This window comes from Cervus canadensis, chromosome 15, assembly GCF_019320065.1.
Source record: "Cervus canadensis isolate Bull #8, Minnesota chromosome 15, ASM1932006v1, whole genome shotgun sequence".
NCBI lineage: Eukaryota > Metazoa > Chordata > Mammalia > Artiodactyla > Cervidae > Cervus > Cervus canadensis.
Window position 1 is genome coordinate 30,095,394 of NC_057400.1, and position 16,966 is coordinate 30,112,359.

The 16,966-nt window shown below is 40.5% G+C and overlaps 1 protein-coding gene across 7 annotated transcripts in view; it reads left to right on the plus strand.

The window, feature by feature from the left end:
* The window catches only part of LYPD6B (LY6/PLAUR domain containing 6B), a 226,610-nt gene that overhangs the window by 110,154 nt on the left and 99,490 nt on the right, over window positions 1-16,966 (plus strand). For 3 of the 7 annotated variants that reach the window (XM_043488273.1, XM_043488269.1, XM_043488267.1), the window contains one exon: window positions 3,113-3,183. The exons of 3 other annotated variants lie outside the window; for them this stretch is intronic. The gene's annotated coding sequence lies outside the window, so the exon portion shown is untranslated. Of the gene's footprint in view, window positions 1-3,112; window positions 3,184-11,805; window positions 11,960-16,966 lie in introns of those variants that run through there. One more of the 7 variants, XM_043488272.1, reaches the window with a different exon arrangement.

Consider the following 16,966-nt stretch of genomic DNA (forward strand, 5'->3'; position numbering starts at 1 on the left):
CACAAATGAGAGGAAGGGAGAACTCACAGGGGAGAACCCTTTGCCTTTGAATAGCAAAGGGCATCTGCAATTTTGAGGTCTACTGCATGCTTTCAACATATAGGGGATACCCTTCAAATACATGGAAGCCTCTGCTAGTTATATACTGGGGACATGCAAGACAAGAATAACCAAAATCCATATGTTTAGGAAGGTTCTTTAAATTGATCTCTCCTAGACTTCCAAGGGACTTCCCTAGTGGCTCAGACGGTAAAGAGTCCACCTGCAATGCGGGAGACCTGGGTTTGATCCCTGGGCTAGGAAGATCCCCTGGAGGAGGGCATAGCAACCCACTCCAGTATTCTTGCCTGGGAAATTCTCATGGACAGAGGAACCTGGCAGGCCACAGTCCATAGGGTCACAAAGAGCCAGACACTACTGAGTGACTAGGCACAAGACTTCTAAGACACTAACAAAAAAAGAAAAATCTAAGAGTTCCAGCATGTGAAATTACTTCAGAGCATGAATAATTTTCTGAACTTGAGAATATATAAAAAAATAGCAAACAGGATGTTTTTTGGGAGTGTGGCCTAAAAGAATTAGGACAGGTGGCAGGCCTGGACTGACCTCTGTACATCTTTTAGGGAACCAGCCTTCAGACTCTACCTGAACTGCTCCTTTTGGGATGGATGTGGTTAACTCCTTCATACAAAGCTATAAATCACTAATAAGTTCCAGGGACTTCCTCCTCTTAGTTTTTAACCGGAGACAATCTTCAGTCAAGGGAACACAGCTCCAATGTGTGAGAGCTTTTATATCTACTTGGTGGGGGAAGTTACCTTTTGAAGGAGGAATGGGGAGTATGAAGTGCTTTATAGAATCACAAGGCATTTTCTGTGATGTTGACAGCTTCTGCAAATGTTGGTGCTCATGATGAAATAGATAAAGCTGGTAGATTCCACCCAGCTTTCTTTTCTTTCTGCTCTTCGTGTCTTCAGAGCAGAGAACCTGTAGAATGCTTCTCTGCATACTTCATTTCTAACTCAATTCCTGGTGCAAGCCAGGCGCTCTATAAATCTTGGCTGTTGAGTGGATTGTCTCAGGACCTGCCAGCAGAGCTAGGGTATCTGGGAAGGACAAAGAAAGAGACATTCAGACAGGTACCTCACTCAGAGGGCTAACATGCTGACCACAAAAAACACTGTCTCATTTTTTTGCCATGGTCTCAGACATCACTTTGCCACCTAAGGTCCACATAGTCAAAGCTATGTTTTTTCCAGAAGTTATGTACAGATGTGATAGTTGAACCATGAAGAAGGCTGAGTGCCAAAGAATTGATGCTTTCAAATCTCTGGTGAGCTTCCCTTATGGCTCAGCTGGTAAAGCATCCGCCTGTAATGTGGGAGACCTGGGTTTGATCCCTGGGTTGGGAAGATCCCCTAGAGAAGAGAAAAGGCTACCCACTCCAGTATAACCTAGAGAATTCCATGGACTGTAAAGTCCATGGGTTCGCAAAGAGCTGGACACAACTGAGTGACTTTCACTTTTCAAACCTCTGATGCTGGAGAAGACTCTTGAGAATCCCTTGGATAGAAAAGAGATCAAACCAGTCAATCCTAAGAGAAATCAACCCTGAATATTCATTGGAAGGACTGATGCTGAAGCTCCAATGTTTTGGTCACCTGATGTGAAGACCCGACTCATTGGAAAAGACCCTGATGCTGGGAAAGATTGAGAGCAGGAGGAGAAGGGGGCAACAGATGATGAGATGGTTGGGTGGCATCACCGACTCAATGAACATGAGTTTGAGCAAACTCCAGGAGATAGTGAAGGACAGGGAAGCCAGGTGGGCTACAGTCCCTGGGGTCACAAAGAGTCAGACATGGCTGAGTGACTGAACAACAACGGCAGTCCTTCTTGACGTGGGTTTTCCTGTTGTGAACAAGGTGGCTTTTTGTTCTGTTTTTCCCTCCCTGGGCTTCTGCTTCTGCTTCATCAGAGGCCCTCACCTTTGATCCCGGAGCCTGGCTGCTGTAGGCCTTATGCTCAAATATGAGGAACGCACCTCTTCTTCTCTGTTTTCCTTTGAAAGGCCTGTCGGGCCAGGACCCCGAACAGCTGCTTTTCTCCCTCCACATTTTAAGACAAGCCTTATATTTCTGTGCTTTGGGTTTCTCTAAGACACAGCCAGGACATGCTCCATCTATGAGTCTCCCGCTGAAGACTTCGTTTTTACCACTCCGCTGACCTGTCCTCCAGCCCTTTCTTCTAAAATGGCAGATTTCCTGATGTATTTGCATTTGTATTGTTCTAGGGGGGACAAAACCTTTCAATACCTTTTTAAGGGGAGGGGAAGGAGGAAGAGCCAACTGTTTTAATTTGGACATCAGAGTGTTTTGGCTTCTGTACTGTAGCCATTCCTTAATGAGTCTTTATTTAGGCAGACATCCATGGAGTGATTAATCAAGGAGGGATGAAAGTTAGTCATCCGTTGTAGGTACCTGGCAAGTTCTTTTTTATACCTGGAGGTAAAGTTCAAGGTGCTTGCTCAAAAACCAAGGGTTTCCACTTATGAAAAAGAAAGGGCGGCCTGGTCCCACTAAGTTATGTATGCATATGTGCTCAGTTGTGTCCGATTCTTTGTGACCCGATGAACTACTGCAGCCCACCAGGCTTCTCTCTCCTTGGGATTCTCCACGAAAGAATATTGAAGTGGGTTGCCATGCCCTCCTTCAGGGGATCTTTCCAACCCAGGGACTGAACCCTTGTCTCCTGCATTGGCAGGTGAATTCTTTATCCACTGAGCCACCTGGTTATAGCGGGGCTGAATTAAGTGATTCTCTGGGGTTGGAAAGAGGAGCATTGCCGGTGCTCTTTCCTGTTCCTGCCACAGCTGAAAATTTGCATCCACTCTGTCTACATTCTTTGGATATTTCTGCCTGGGGACAAGAGGACACTGTCTAAAGTCTGGATCTTTCTTGTATCTGGTTTGTGGCTGGGAAAGGTTATTGAGCCTAAGGACCTCTTTAAGACTTGTCCCCTGCCAAAAGCCTCTTACTTATTATAAAAGCTTTTTATCCCCATTGTCTACAACATCAGTCATAATGATACCTTTCCATGTTCATTTGTTTAGATATGCCACACTGCTGCCTGCCTTTGGCAACCCTCCTGGACTAGGCTGCTTTTGTTAATCACATGGATGTTGTGAGTATTATGTTCCCAAGTGGATGCAGAGAAGATATTTTGATTGAACTACAAATCCTTACCGTATGAGCTACTCGTGCTTAGCAAAAACTATATTAAACAGTGGTGATCTGGAGTTTCATTAATCTTGGGGATTACGCTTGCACATTATGCTTGCACATCTGTTAAATATTGTGATTTCTGTATCTTCCTGTAATCATATCGACTTTTTATGAAAGAACTTTTGATACTGAGCTATGTCTTATAATGTTGCAATGTAGAGGTGGTGGTTGATCTTAATTTGTGATCCTGAATTCATTTCATCTCAAGTACTTTTATGTTGTAGCTTCCTGAATGTTTTTAACAGGCATGTACTTCAAACAGCTCTCAGTCCTAATCTTGTACTTCTGTTCATTGGAGATAAGCAGCAATTTCTTTTTTTAAAAATTCAAATAGAGTTGATTTAAAATGTTGTTAGTTTCCAGTGTACAACAAAGTAATTCAGTTTTGTCTGTGTGTATATACACACATGCACATACATATACATACAGAGATATATGTGTGTGTATGCTTTTTCGTATTCTTTTCCATTATATTATAAGATATTGAATATACTTCCCAGTGCTATACAGTAGGACCTTGTTGTTTATCTATTTTTATATATAGTAGTTTGTATCTGTTGATCCCAAGCTCCCAATTTATCCCTCCCCCTCCTTTCCCTTTTGGTAACCATAGTTTGTTTTCTATGTGAGTCTGTTTCTGTTTTGTAAATAAGTTCATTTGTGTCATAGTTTAGATTCCACATATAAGTGATATCATATGATAATTGTCTTTCTCTTTATGACTTAATTCATTTAGCATGATAATCTCTAGGTCCCTCCCTTGCTCCAAATGGCATTATTTCATTCTTCTTTAGGGATGGGTAATATTCCATTGTGTGTATATGTGTGTGTGTGTACACACACATATTCTTTATCCATTTATCTATTGACGGACATTTATTTTGCTTCCATAACTGGGCTATTGTAAATAGTACTTCTATGGATATTAGAGTGCATGTAACTTTTTGAATTTGCATTTTCTCTGGATATAGCCCAGGACTGGGATTATTGGATCATATGGCAGCTCTGTTTTTAGTTTCATGAAGAATCTCCGTACTGTTCTTCATAGTGGTTGCACCAGTTTACATCGCCATAAACGGTGTAGGAGGGTCCTTTTTTTTCCACACCCTCTCCAGCATTTAATATTTGTAGACTTTTTGATGATGGCCATTCTGACTGGTGTGAGGTGATCCTTCATTGTGGTTTTGATTTGCATTTCTCTAATAAGTAGCAAAGTTGAACATTGTTTCTTGTGTTGGCCATCTGTATGTCTTCTTTGGAGAAAGGTCATATTTAAGTCTTCTGCCCATTTTTTGATTGGGTTGTTTGTTTTTGTTATTGAGCTGTATGAGCTGTTCATATATTTTGGAAATTAAGCCTTTGTCAGTTGCCTCTTTTGCACATATTTTTTCCCAGTCCTTAGGTTGTCTTTTGTTAATTGTTTCCTTTGCTATGCAAAAGCTTATAAGTCTGATTAGGTCTCGTTTATTTTTGCTTTTATTTCTATTACCTTGGGAGACTGAACTAAGAAAACCTTGCTATGATTTATGTCAGAGAATGTTTTGCCTGTGTTTTCTTCTAGGAGTTTTATGGTATCATGTCCTATATCTAAAAGTCTTCAAGCCATTCTGAATTTATTTTTGTGTATGGTGTGAGGGAGTTCTAACTTTGTTGTGGCAAACAGCAATTTCTCATTTTATTTCCTATCAGTTATCAACAGGTCTAAACAACTCTTAGTTGTGTTGCCAGGACTGAGAAAAGATGAGAAAGAGGGAGAGGGGAAGAAAGACAGGTTGACAAAGTATGAGATAAAGAAGGAAGGAGATAAAGAAGGAAGATGGCAGAGTGGGAAGGTGATGTAGGCTGCTAATCATTTGAGGGCTGTCAGTGTCCTACAGTAGTTTATACATTGAATGTTCCCTGTTACCTGTCTGCAGGCCCCCAGAGAAAATCTGGGTGTGGGCCATGTGTCTGGTCAGTGGCACTTCTAAGTTTGATGACCGAAGGATGGGAGAGTTGTCAGCGATGAGGGCAACAGAGAGCTCGAGACTGCTGAGTCTTAAGTCTGTCTCTTAAGTGACTTGAATTGTTCTCACAGGAAATTGTCTAGAGTAAGACAGCGAGACACCCTGATGGCCTCCATTTCAGACATGGCTCTTCTCTGGATATGATAATCAAACTCTTGTCTGTCCTGTTTTGTTTGATTTTCTGCAGCGTGGCTGATGGCTCACGATTCCATTTCTAGAAGAGGCAGCCTAACAGTATGGAAGGGACCTGTGATACACAGCTTTGCTCAGCCACATGCTATGTAATCTGGGGCACGTCACTTCCTCTCTTGGTCTCGATTTCCTCATCGCCAAAGCACAAAGAAGAGGCTAAAATGATGCCCAGGAGTGCTGTCATTCTAGGAGTCTCTAATTCTGTGGATTTTTCTGAGATGCTTTTCTTTTTGAAGGAATTATTTTCATCATCAATCCTTTTTGGCCATTCTTTGTGTTTTTTGCTCTCACTTATCCCCAAAAACTTTACTAGTCAGACTGGTAGGCTGCCTTTTCCAGGCTTAGCGAGACACCCTGAGTGCAGCAAATAAAAGCAACATTCTAGGTGGAGTCCAGGCTTCCTGGTACACACTTACACTCAAAAGGTTGATGTGGAAATGAACTCACCTTCCATGTGCGATGATTTGATTTCCTTTGGGGTAAGGGGAAAGAAACTTGGAAAAAGTGTGTGGGTTAAGGACAAGTAGACATGATTCCATGTGTCCTTTCTCCAGGAAAGGAATCAGATGCTGCTTGAGTTTTTCCATTCATGGCTCCGATAGCTCCAGTGGTGCTGGGTAAAGCCTCATGTTTTGGCAGCCTCTTTTCTGCAGATGGAAACAAATTCATTGGCAGCTACACACCAAGAGGGAGAAAGGCTTCAACACTACTTTGGAGCTCCTTAGCAGGGAGAGTTACTGCTGAAGATGAGGACAGCTTATTTCCATCTTACCGATGTGCAGTTTGTTAAATGCGCTTGGCCCTGCCCCATTAAATTAGCCTTCCACTCTCAGTAGCTTGTTGAAAGAATTGCAAGGGCTCTGCTTCGTTGCTCCTTGGCAGGCAGTTTAGTAGAGCACTTTGGTAGCAAACGTCAAGCCAGAGTACTGAGGTTTAGAATTATGGCCTGCTTGAAGCTCCTTGGCTTCTGTGGACTGATGCTTTTATTTATTTATTTATTCTGAAATTTCTTTCTTTCTTTCCTTTTTTTTTTTTTTAACTGTGGTCTGTCCCTTGTAGTGACAGAACCAAGAGCAACTCTGGGTCAGACAGTTTACTGCTTATTTAGCTGTAGTTTATGATTCTCTTTTTGTCAGTTCCTAGGTCTCCTGTGATTTTTCTTTGCATATCTGGGTTACTTCCTCTTTAACTAAACTCAGTAAGGGGTTTACAGACTCATATTTGGGAAGGTGAATGTTTTGGCTGCAGAGATTCTGAAGTCAAAGTAGCCTTTGTACCCATGGTACACTGGGGCTGTGTGGTCCATTTAGTGAGGTTCATGAATGCTATATAGTATCACTGTGTGTGTGTGTGTTTAGTATCACTGTTCATCAGTGATCCTAGTACACTCCCCCACTTCTTTTGACTTAAGATATTGGAAACGGAGTTAGTATAACCATGTTTCATTTCAAAGACATAACCAGACATTCTCTTTGATTTCTGTTCCCTTTGAGAAACACTCAGAACATTTTTGGGAACCATGAAGAGTGGGCAGGTTTCAAAGGTGTCAAAACTGCTAAATCAAAATACATTCAATGGTTGATCTATACAGTAAAGGTTCTAGATGGGCTGCTTCAGGAGTAACAGAACTTATTGGAGCATTTGTTTTAATAGCTTTGGCTTTTTGTAGGATGTTCTTTGCTAGAGTAAAGGAGAAGAAGAGGTTGGGAAGTGTCCTTTCTACCTTCACTGTGCCTTGGTTTTTAGTATTGAGCTGCAAGAATGGAATGTGAATGAGCTAAACAAATTTTGAAAAACATTATTTATTTATTCAACAAATATTTATTGACATGACTTCTTGGTGTCAGGAGTTGGAGGTATAGTAGTGAACTTCTAGGGCATATATTGTATTAAAGAAAGAGGGGAAACAAGTGTGTTTCTGGTGATAAGTGGTATGCAAAAATAGGGAGAGGAAAAGAGAGAAAAGAAAGAAGAAGAAAGGAAACTTCCTTCCCTTGCTGCTTTGGATTTATAAGCTAGATATTATCATTTTTACCACAGGTTTATGAGGTGGTTGCTATTAAATGGGAGTCATGTGTATGAAATATTTGTTATGGTATTTGTTGTTAAGTATTATCTATTACATGGTATTCTGACTTTTTACAAAGTCACAAAAAAGACTCCAACCCACCAAACCCTTTATTGCTTCTGTGGTATTTGTAGGCATAGAAACTATTCCTTTGGGGATGGGAATGCTATGTAAATGTAAAATTGTTTTACTTCCCCTGCAGTTCTGATCACTAGAAAGTGTTCTTCTGAAATAAAAGCAGTTTGCTGAGGGATAGATTTGAACCAATGATAGAACTTGAAATGATGCCAGACACCCCATTCTCTCACAGTGAATGACGTGGCAGAGGGGAAGGTTGGTGGAGGAGGAGGCAAAGGAATGCACTGGTTTTGCATTAGCCAAATCTGGAAGTAAGCCAGAATCCATCTAGAAAGTGTAGAGTCCACCTCTGTTGTTAATCACCACATACCAACCCAGAGCTACTGAATCAACACCTCTGGGATTGGTGTGCTAAACAGTAGTGAAGAGGCAAGGCTGAGATTGTGCTTAGTAAGAAGATACCTTCATATTTTTAAACAAAGTTACTTTGGAATCATGGAAAATATTCATGGCAAGAATGAACTCTTAAAAGCAGATTACTCCTAATTAGGTCTGGTTTTCTTGGAGACCTTGGTAATATCCTATTGTAAGCTGTGCTTTTATAAATTTTGAGAGTTCCTTTAGGTTAAAAGGATATTGTTTAGTGACTTTTATGGAAAGATTGAAGACAGGAGGAGAAGGGGGTGACAGATTGGATGGCATCACTGACTCAATGGACATGAATTTAAGCAAACTCCAGGAGACAGTGAAGAATAGGGAAGCCTCGGGGGCTGCTGTCCATGTGGTCGGAAAGAGTTGGACATGGCTTAGTGACTGAACAACTGCAACAAAGCTGTGTTTTTATAAAATTTGAGGGTTCCTTTAGGCTAAAAGGATATTGTTTAGTGACTTTTATTTGTATGTCTAAATATGCATATGTATGATTAAGTATGTATGTTTTTCCAGTCTCTTTCTATGAAGGTTTAAAATTATCTTTAAAGAAGAAAATAAAAGTATCTTTAAAGAAGAAAATTAGAGACATCAGAAATCAAATGGGAGATAATTTACCAAGAACCAGAGATGATATCTTATTGAATATTTCAGTTTTTTGGGGTACCATCCTTGATTCTCCCTGCTTACCCCTGTATTTCCCCAGGCTGGATGAAGTACCATTTCGATGAGCTCTCAGATTATCCTATGTATATCTCAGTCACAGAAATGGTCCCTTCTTAATTCAGTATCTGCCCATGGCTTTCTGAAAAGCTGACTGTACCCTTGAGCTCTGAATAATCAAGACTTTGCATGATCCTTGACATGTAGTAAGGGCTCCATGTATGTTTACTGAATAGATGAATGAATAAATGAGTTATTAAGATTTATATCTGGTTTGAACTTCTTGGTAAGCAAAGCAAAAAGAAGAATATATTGACTACACAGTTCTCATAGGCATATAAAACAGCATTATTTTTACAGTATATTTTTTCTTGGTGCTAAGTTCCTGAAAGCATCTGATGAAACATGATATAAAGATAAGATAGTAAGTTTCGAGAAGTGTTTTCAATATTTAATCCGCTACTTGTGCCCTGGACTATATGAAAAAATTACTTTAGTAGAGCCTGACAACTGGAGGCCAACTCCAGCACCTGGAGACCCTGGGTCTTCATTAGCCTTCCAGCAGATTAGCTGCTAGAGCATCACTTTCCCAGATGGCAGGGGGTCCATGAGAGAGCTTATTTTATGCCACTGGACTTTATTTTCATGATTGGAATTATTTAACAGATACTCTATTGAAAGATTTTATTGTGCTCACGGTCTCAGGCATTAAATGGAGTGTGTGAATTAAGGGAAAACATACAATAGAAAGCAAATGGTGAGGATGCTGCGGTCAGTTTAGGTCTTCAGCATGCCTGTGGGTTTTTCAAATTCTGTAAAAAACAAAAATTTTTTTTTTTGCCCTTGCTGACATGTAGGCTTTATGAGAAAAGGATTATTTTTTTGGAAACAAAAGAGACTATCAGAATACAGGTGAGAATAAGCTAATAGATATCTGCTTAATTTAAAAATATTTTTAAACCAACTTCCTTTATGAAGAAGGAATAGTGCTAAGAAGTACAAAGATATAGTTGCTGAAGGAAAGGTTTTTTTTTTTTTTTTTGTGATGTATGAGCTGAGACAGGAAAGAGAGTGAGGACAATTAAAAATTCTTTGATTCAGCAACATAATTATTATTAGAATGTTTTTAAAGAATGTATTTTCTTTTAAGTTGGATAATCAATTAGTGGAGAAAGACATTGAGTGGTTAAGGGTTTTGAATGTCGAGACAGTCTGAAAAGAAAGGACAGGAAAAAGAAATTTACTGAGTATCTACTTTTTTCTCAGGCAGCTCTAAAGAGTTTTTAGACTTTTTTTCTTTTTGTCTAAACTCTTGTGGTAATTCTGTGAGTCTGGAATGTAGACGTTAAATAAATTGAGTTTGTACAGTTAGTGTATACATCAAAGCCCGGACTGAAAACCAGTTAAGTGTGTTCTAAAGTTCAAGCTGGTGTTAATTTTTTATATTAAACCTGTTCCAATGGCTTCCTATTTGCATGGAAGGGACTCACCGGGGCTTCAGAGCTTTACAAAGGTTTCATTCAAGAGTGCCTCTGGCATTACCTGTATTGCAGAAATATCATACAGATACATGCATGTCTATACTTCAAGAATGTGTAGAATGTATTTGAAACCATTATGTCTAGAATATAAACTCAACAAGACCAGAGATTTTTTGGTGTATTTTTTGTGAGGTAACAAATTGCCTAGAACCCCATCAGTATAGCAGATGCTCAGTAAGTATTTGTGCATGCCAAGAATGAAAGAATCATGGTTCTTTGAACAAGCCTTGCTTTATTTCTATTAATAGAAATTTACCTGTCTCTGTTTTTCTTTTTATAAACAATACTTATACAGGCTACAAATACGTTCTTATACGTACTTCTTTGCATTTTAAATAAATAGAAAAATATTATATTTTTTCATTGTAATAGAGTCTTGGAAATGGGTGGATTTCCTGGATGAAAGGAATAGATAGTTTAGATTTTGATATGAGGGCATTTTGACACAACGTATCAATGATATTATCTCTAATAGCATGTAAGATTATTATTTGTTTCACCTCAACCTGGCTGACAGGAGGAGTTTTCAGGCTTTTCCCTCTTAAATTTAAGAGGGAAATTGCATTAAATTTCGAAGTTTGGTAGGCTTACTGCTCTCTCACAATTTCTATTTATCTTTCTTAGAAGCTGATACAATACAGTGTGACTTCTTCTGTGTTGAGAGAGTATGTATGACGATACTACTCAATGAAATTATTTTTTTAAACCCAAATTATATTCTTTTTCCTACTCTCTCCATTCCTGTTTGAATATATGGACTCTGTCTTGTCATTGGTGACTATGTGCCTAAAGAGAAAAAAAAAAAGAAGTCTAGAATTGGTTGTATCTCATTAGCAAGTGCAATTGGATCACTTGGTGAGAAACCATGGATACATTTCTAAACCAGATTGACTGCTTGTGGGCATGATCTGTCGTTGGGAGCATGGGGTCCCTTGTTCTGGCCCAGCCAGCAATGCAAATGCCTGAGAGCCCATAGTATGTTCCTGTTGGCTGTTAAGGATGCAGAGAAACAGCTACTGTCTGACCTTGATTGTTGTCCCATAAGCAGGTGTGGGTGGGCTACAAATATGTTCTTATATGTATTTGTGCAACCAACAGATCTTTCTGTTACCAACCAGGATTCTTGGCTTCCTCGATCAATAGAAATTGATCAGAGGCCAGGCAGGAAATTCAGGCTAGGCCTCATGGGGGCCCTGCTGCAGCAGAGGGGAAGGAGAACAAACAGCAGGTTCCCTTGCCTGCTCACTCCCCCAGAGGGCTGAGCTGATTCCTTACAAGGGGTGAGGTGGGGAGTGTGTCCAGGGGTTGGGTCAGAGGGTTGGCATAGGTGGTGTGCCCACCCCTTTGGTGGTGGTGTGTGCAGGGGGCGTGTGCAAGTACTCTGTTTTTGCTCTTGGCTACTCAAAAGTGGCAGTTTTGTATCTTGTCCACAATTCGCCCCAACTACCCATGCACACAGTTACTTTTAGTCTCTTGCAGTTTCTCTGTATTTTTTTGCTGGAGGAGATGTTTGTGCAGGTGCAAGCACCACAGCAAAGGGTCCCGGGCCTCATCTCCACCCAGCAAGGAACATAGAGGGCACTGGCTTGTTGCTGGCCTCTGCTTTGCATGGGTTTGAAGCAGAGGACTGTAAAGAACTCAGAAGCATGTGCTCAACATTCTCCAAAACAATGCTTGCAGTCTGGATCTTCTGACGGGGTTAGTATTCTGTCTTATTCACACAAGAAAACTTTGTAAACAAGTATAGAGTTGACCCTTGAACAAGCTAGGTTTGAGTTGCATGGCTCCACTTGTAGGGGAATTTTTTCAATAGTAAGTAACACAATACTACATGATCTCTTGTTGGTTGAATCCACAGTTGGTTGAATCTGTGGCTGTGGAATCACAGACACAGAGGACCAACCCTAAGTTACATGCAGATTTTTGACTGCACAGAGGGTTGTCACCCCTACCCCCTTTCTCCTCTTTTTCTTTTTACTGGGTATTTTATTTTTTTATTTTAAATTCTTATTTATTTAGTTTTGGCTGTACTGGGTCTTTGTTGCTACACTTGGACTTTTCTCTAGTTGTGATGAGCGGGGCTGCTCTCTAGTTGCAGTACGTGGAGCTCATTGCGGTGGCTTCTCTACAGATCACTGGCTCTAGGCGTGGGAGTTTTGGTAGTTGTGGCTTGTGGGCCCTAGAGTGTGTAGGCTTCAGTAGTTATGGCACACAGGCTTAGTTGTCCTGTGACATGAGGGATCTTCCCAGACCAGGGATCGAATCTGTGTCTCCTGCATTGGCAGGCAAATTCTTAACCCCTGGACCACCAGGGAAGTCCTCCTTTTTCCTGTCTTTGCTTAGGCTACCAGGAAGTTCAGAACCATAGGTAAATTCTAATAACTCTTTCATCGTGGCTTCAGTAGAAACATGCATGGAGCTCCTATTCCATGTCAAGTACCGTGAAAGTGCTTGTGGGTTCAGGTTGCGGCTCATGAAGGAATAGTTTCTTGCCTTCTCGAGCCCCTTGTTTTGGATGCTTGCCCTGGAAGAGGAGAGCCCAGCTTTTCCCATGGAACATAACCGTCTCCATTAAACTTATTAGCACTAGAAAGGAGGTGGCTCATTTTCCTCTCAGGTGGAGACAAAGGCTGCTCTTGTCCCGCCCGGTGAAGGGCCTTCGGTGACTTGATTAGTGCACAGGCTGGCCTCTGCTGATTTTCAGATGGAGACCATCAGATATCATCCGCCGCCTCATTAGGCTGACACTGGTCCTGTCCCCTCTTGTAATAATGTCACCGGAGCACTTAATAATCTTGGTAAGTGCTATAAGCATGCACTGCAGAGGTAACCCAGGGTCAGCAGCGACAGATGCTAAAAAAAGCACTTGTTTTCTCATCCCCGGCTCTGGTTAAAATATAACAAGGCAAGAGGTATAATAATCACACAGATTTAAATATTGAAGGAGCAGTACTGTGGCCATATAGCTGTCTTTATGTCTGATTCAAACTTGCAGGTTTTCAAGATTGAGGCGACCATGAAAAATTGGCTGATTGCCATGGACTCACAGAAGAGTTCATTTGTTTCAGAGAAGAGAAGGCAGAGTAGGGCCCTTAAGTGTTGAAAGATATATAAGATGGGCAATATTTATGAACTCTTCTTTTCCAGTGAGAATGGGAGAAATAAGCCTTGCATTGATTCAAGGAGTTATTAGATTAGACTGTAAGAAGAACTTGCGGCTAAAGATTGGAAAAGCCCATGGGTGGGGAGTGGACTAGGCTCCCGCCTTTTTTTTATACGTTTGCGCATATGTGTATATGGTCGTCCCTGGTGGCTCAGTGATAAAGAATCCGCCTGCCAATGCAGGAGATGCAGGTTCGATCAATGGGTCGGGAACATCCCCTGCAGGAGGGCATGAAACCCTCTCCAGTATTCGTGCCTGGAAAACCTCATGGACAGAGGAGCCTGGCAGGCTGCAGTCCATGGGGTTGCAAAAGATGTAGACATGACTTAGCAACTAAATGACGATAATGTGTGTATATATGTATGTGTATGTGTACTACTTTTTAGAGTAGACAGTTATTTTCTTTATTGAAATTGGATTCCAGAAACTGTTTGTTGGGCTGTGCACTAATTGACAAATGTATATCTAACCTGCCCTCAGAGAACCAGGGGATGTGGCAGGATTTGGACAGGTCATTCTATATTTTGTGGGTTACAAGGATGCAGTGGGAAGGGCTGGGAACAATGGAGCATTTGTCTTGGTGCCACATAGCTGACACCGTCTTCTCTCTGTGGGTCAGAGCTGGAAGACTAGAGCCATAGGTGAGCTTGTGACCCAGTACTTCCCAGGATGTGGTTGTTGTTTAGTCTCTAAGTTGTGTCTGACTCTTTGTGACCCCGTGGACTGCAGCATGCCAGGCTTCCCTGTCCTTCACTATCACTCAGGGCTCCCTTAACCAAAGTGGGGGGCGATGCCTTCAAAACAGAACAGTCTGGAAATGGCAAAGTGGAGAGACTACTTTCTGTCCCCATGATTCTCTGACACAGGTTAGCACCATTTCCCTGGTGAATGAAGCTGGGGGAAGGTAAGTGTGAGGAGTCCACTAGAGAGCTGAATTTGATGGGAGTCCAGGGTGTCCTGTGGAGAGGCAGCTGGATGCTTGATCCTCAGGGACTTCATTAGACCTCATACACCTGCTGCTCCACGAGTGCTGAAGTTCCTCCCAGATGAAATAACTTCATCGAAGTTATTCTGCTTTTAGAATACTTCTGTAGCTCTGGGGTTTTATTCCTCATACTGTTTGAAAAGATTTTCCCTAACTTTTACAATTGGATGGCCAGGAAAATAAATGATTCTGAACCTGTAACATATTAGCTTGGTGAATTTAAACAAAATCCATCACCAAGGCTACAAGTTCTTTTTCCCTTCGTGAGTCTGTTTTTTCTCCAGAGAGAACTTCTTTCCATTTGCCCTCTCTTTGAACACTGTCTAGGTTAAAAGACTAGAAAAAGCTTCAGTCTTAAAAAATAAACTTACAATAGATGGGGTTTGGCCAGAAGATGAAGAAAACTATGCTACAGATTTCCTGAAAATTTAATTTATGTCACGTACATTTATTTAGTGCCTACTGTATACTTTTAGGGACTGGTAATAGCAGGAAACCTTGCCATCAATGCTAGAAGGGGCTTGCCTTTTAGCATGGGAAGTAAACAAATACTCATGTTAGGTAGTGATAAGTGATGGGAAAAGTAATAAGGGTAAGGGGACCTCAGCAAATCCATGGAGTAAGTCATGTGACTGCCTGGGGATGTGCTGCTGGAGTTGGTGGAAGTTGGGGGTGGGGTGGGAGGGACCATCCCAGGAACCAAGAATAGCACCTGCCTTGAGGAAGGGCTGGAATTTCCCTGGTTTGTCCTCTGGGAGTAGAGAGGGAACAGAGATCAGAAGGTAGCCAGAATTTATTAAGCTGGTTTGCCATGAAAGGAAGTAGTCTTTCATTTGTTTGCACTGCTTTTGCCCTATAGTTTTTGACTGAACACTTTCACGTGTACCAGTCAGGTAATGAGCCTCTTGAAAACCTTGTTGAACGTGTTTGCTGGTTTAATTGCACAGACATGTTAGACCCGATAGTTCATCATTAAAGGAATTTAAAGGGAATGTGCAAAAGAATTTGGAATATCTGCAGTTTATTAGGCTTCTCACTAGAGACTTCATTTTATTTAGATGCTGTATTTTAAATGAACGAATAAAGTGACTAGAGGCTTTTTGCCTGTTTATTATTTGAATAGTAATTCATAGAACATGGTAAAATGCAGATAATTTCTTTTAGTTAAAGTAAGTCTTCCCTGTCTCACAGTGCTTACAGAAGCAGCCACTGCTAGCAGATTCTGTTAGCACAGTACTTTTCAAGAATGAAAATAAAGACCCTTTTCCTTATAAATAATAAATGATCATGGCTATATACATTGTTTCATACCTTAAACATTTTAGAGCTCTTCAGTGTCATAAACATGGCACTGTCTCATTCTGGTTACTATTGAGTTACCTGAGAAGACCACAGTTCAATCCTTCCCACATTGATGGACATTAAAGTTTTTGTATCTTTTGCTATGACAGTCATTAATGAAAGTCCTTGTACACCTTCTCTTGCACATGTGTAAGTGTGTTTGTGTAAAAAATTCCAGGAATGGATTGGTGGGCAAGGAGGAAATGTGTATTTTAACTTTTGATAGATATTGCCAAATTATGACAACTAATACTCCCACCTTGGCCAGGAGTCCATGTTTTCTTACATCCTAAACAACACCTTGTGTTACGCTTCTTTTGTGTTTGCAATATAGGCAAAAAAATGCTGTTTATTGTAGTTTTCTTTCTTTTTTTTTTATTTCTCTTAGAACAAAGTTGAATTCAGAGACGAGCAGTATTGCATTTTGGTCAAGGAAGCAGTGTCTGTGTGACCATGATTCTTTGAAATATGTGGTGACTTCTTGGAAATCTAGTACCTGGTTAATTTTGTAAATTGTCCTATGTGCTAAAATAAGAAAAAAGAATGTGAAATCTCCTTGTTGGGAGCAGGGTTTTGAACGTATTTTTGGATTTGTCTTGATGGTTAAATTGTTCACATTTTCTGTCGCCCTACTGGTGTTTTTCTCATCTGTTCTCCAATCACTTCTCTTTAGAGAATATCTCCTACTCAGTTTTTCCAATTGTCGTTATAGTCAGCTTTCCCTTGACATTTTTGTAGATGATTGTTGTTTAGGAACATTGCAGTTATTTCTTTCTGGTGCATTGCATGCATGAATTGCTCCTTTTTTATCTCTGATATTAATATTGCTACACCAGCTTCTTCTCTTTTTAGGTGGTGTCTGGCATATCTTTCATTTTCTGTGTTCTTTCTACATTCCTATCATTTTGTCCTGTCCTAGAAATGACATTTGAAAACTGCATAGATGAATCAGATTTGTAAACCCATTCAGCATTTTGTATTCTAATAAATGAATTTCATATGTTCGTACTTTTTGAATTACTGATGTATTTGAATTTATTTCTGCTATGTTATTCTGCATTATGTAAAAACTTTTTTTCTATTAGGAATAGCTCCTGTATTCTGTTGAATTAATCAGATTTTCTGTTATTCTTTTTTCCCCCCTCCCTAATCAGAAGCTGAGTTAGTTTTCTAAGGCTGCTGGAACAAAGTGTTACCTTCTGAGTGGCTCAAAACC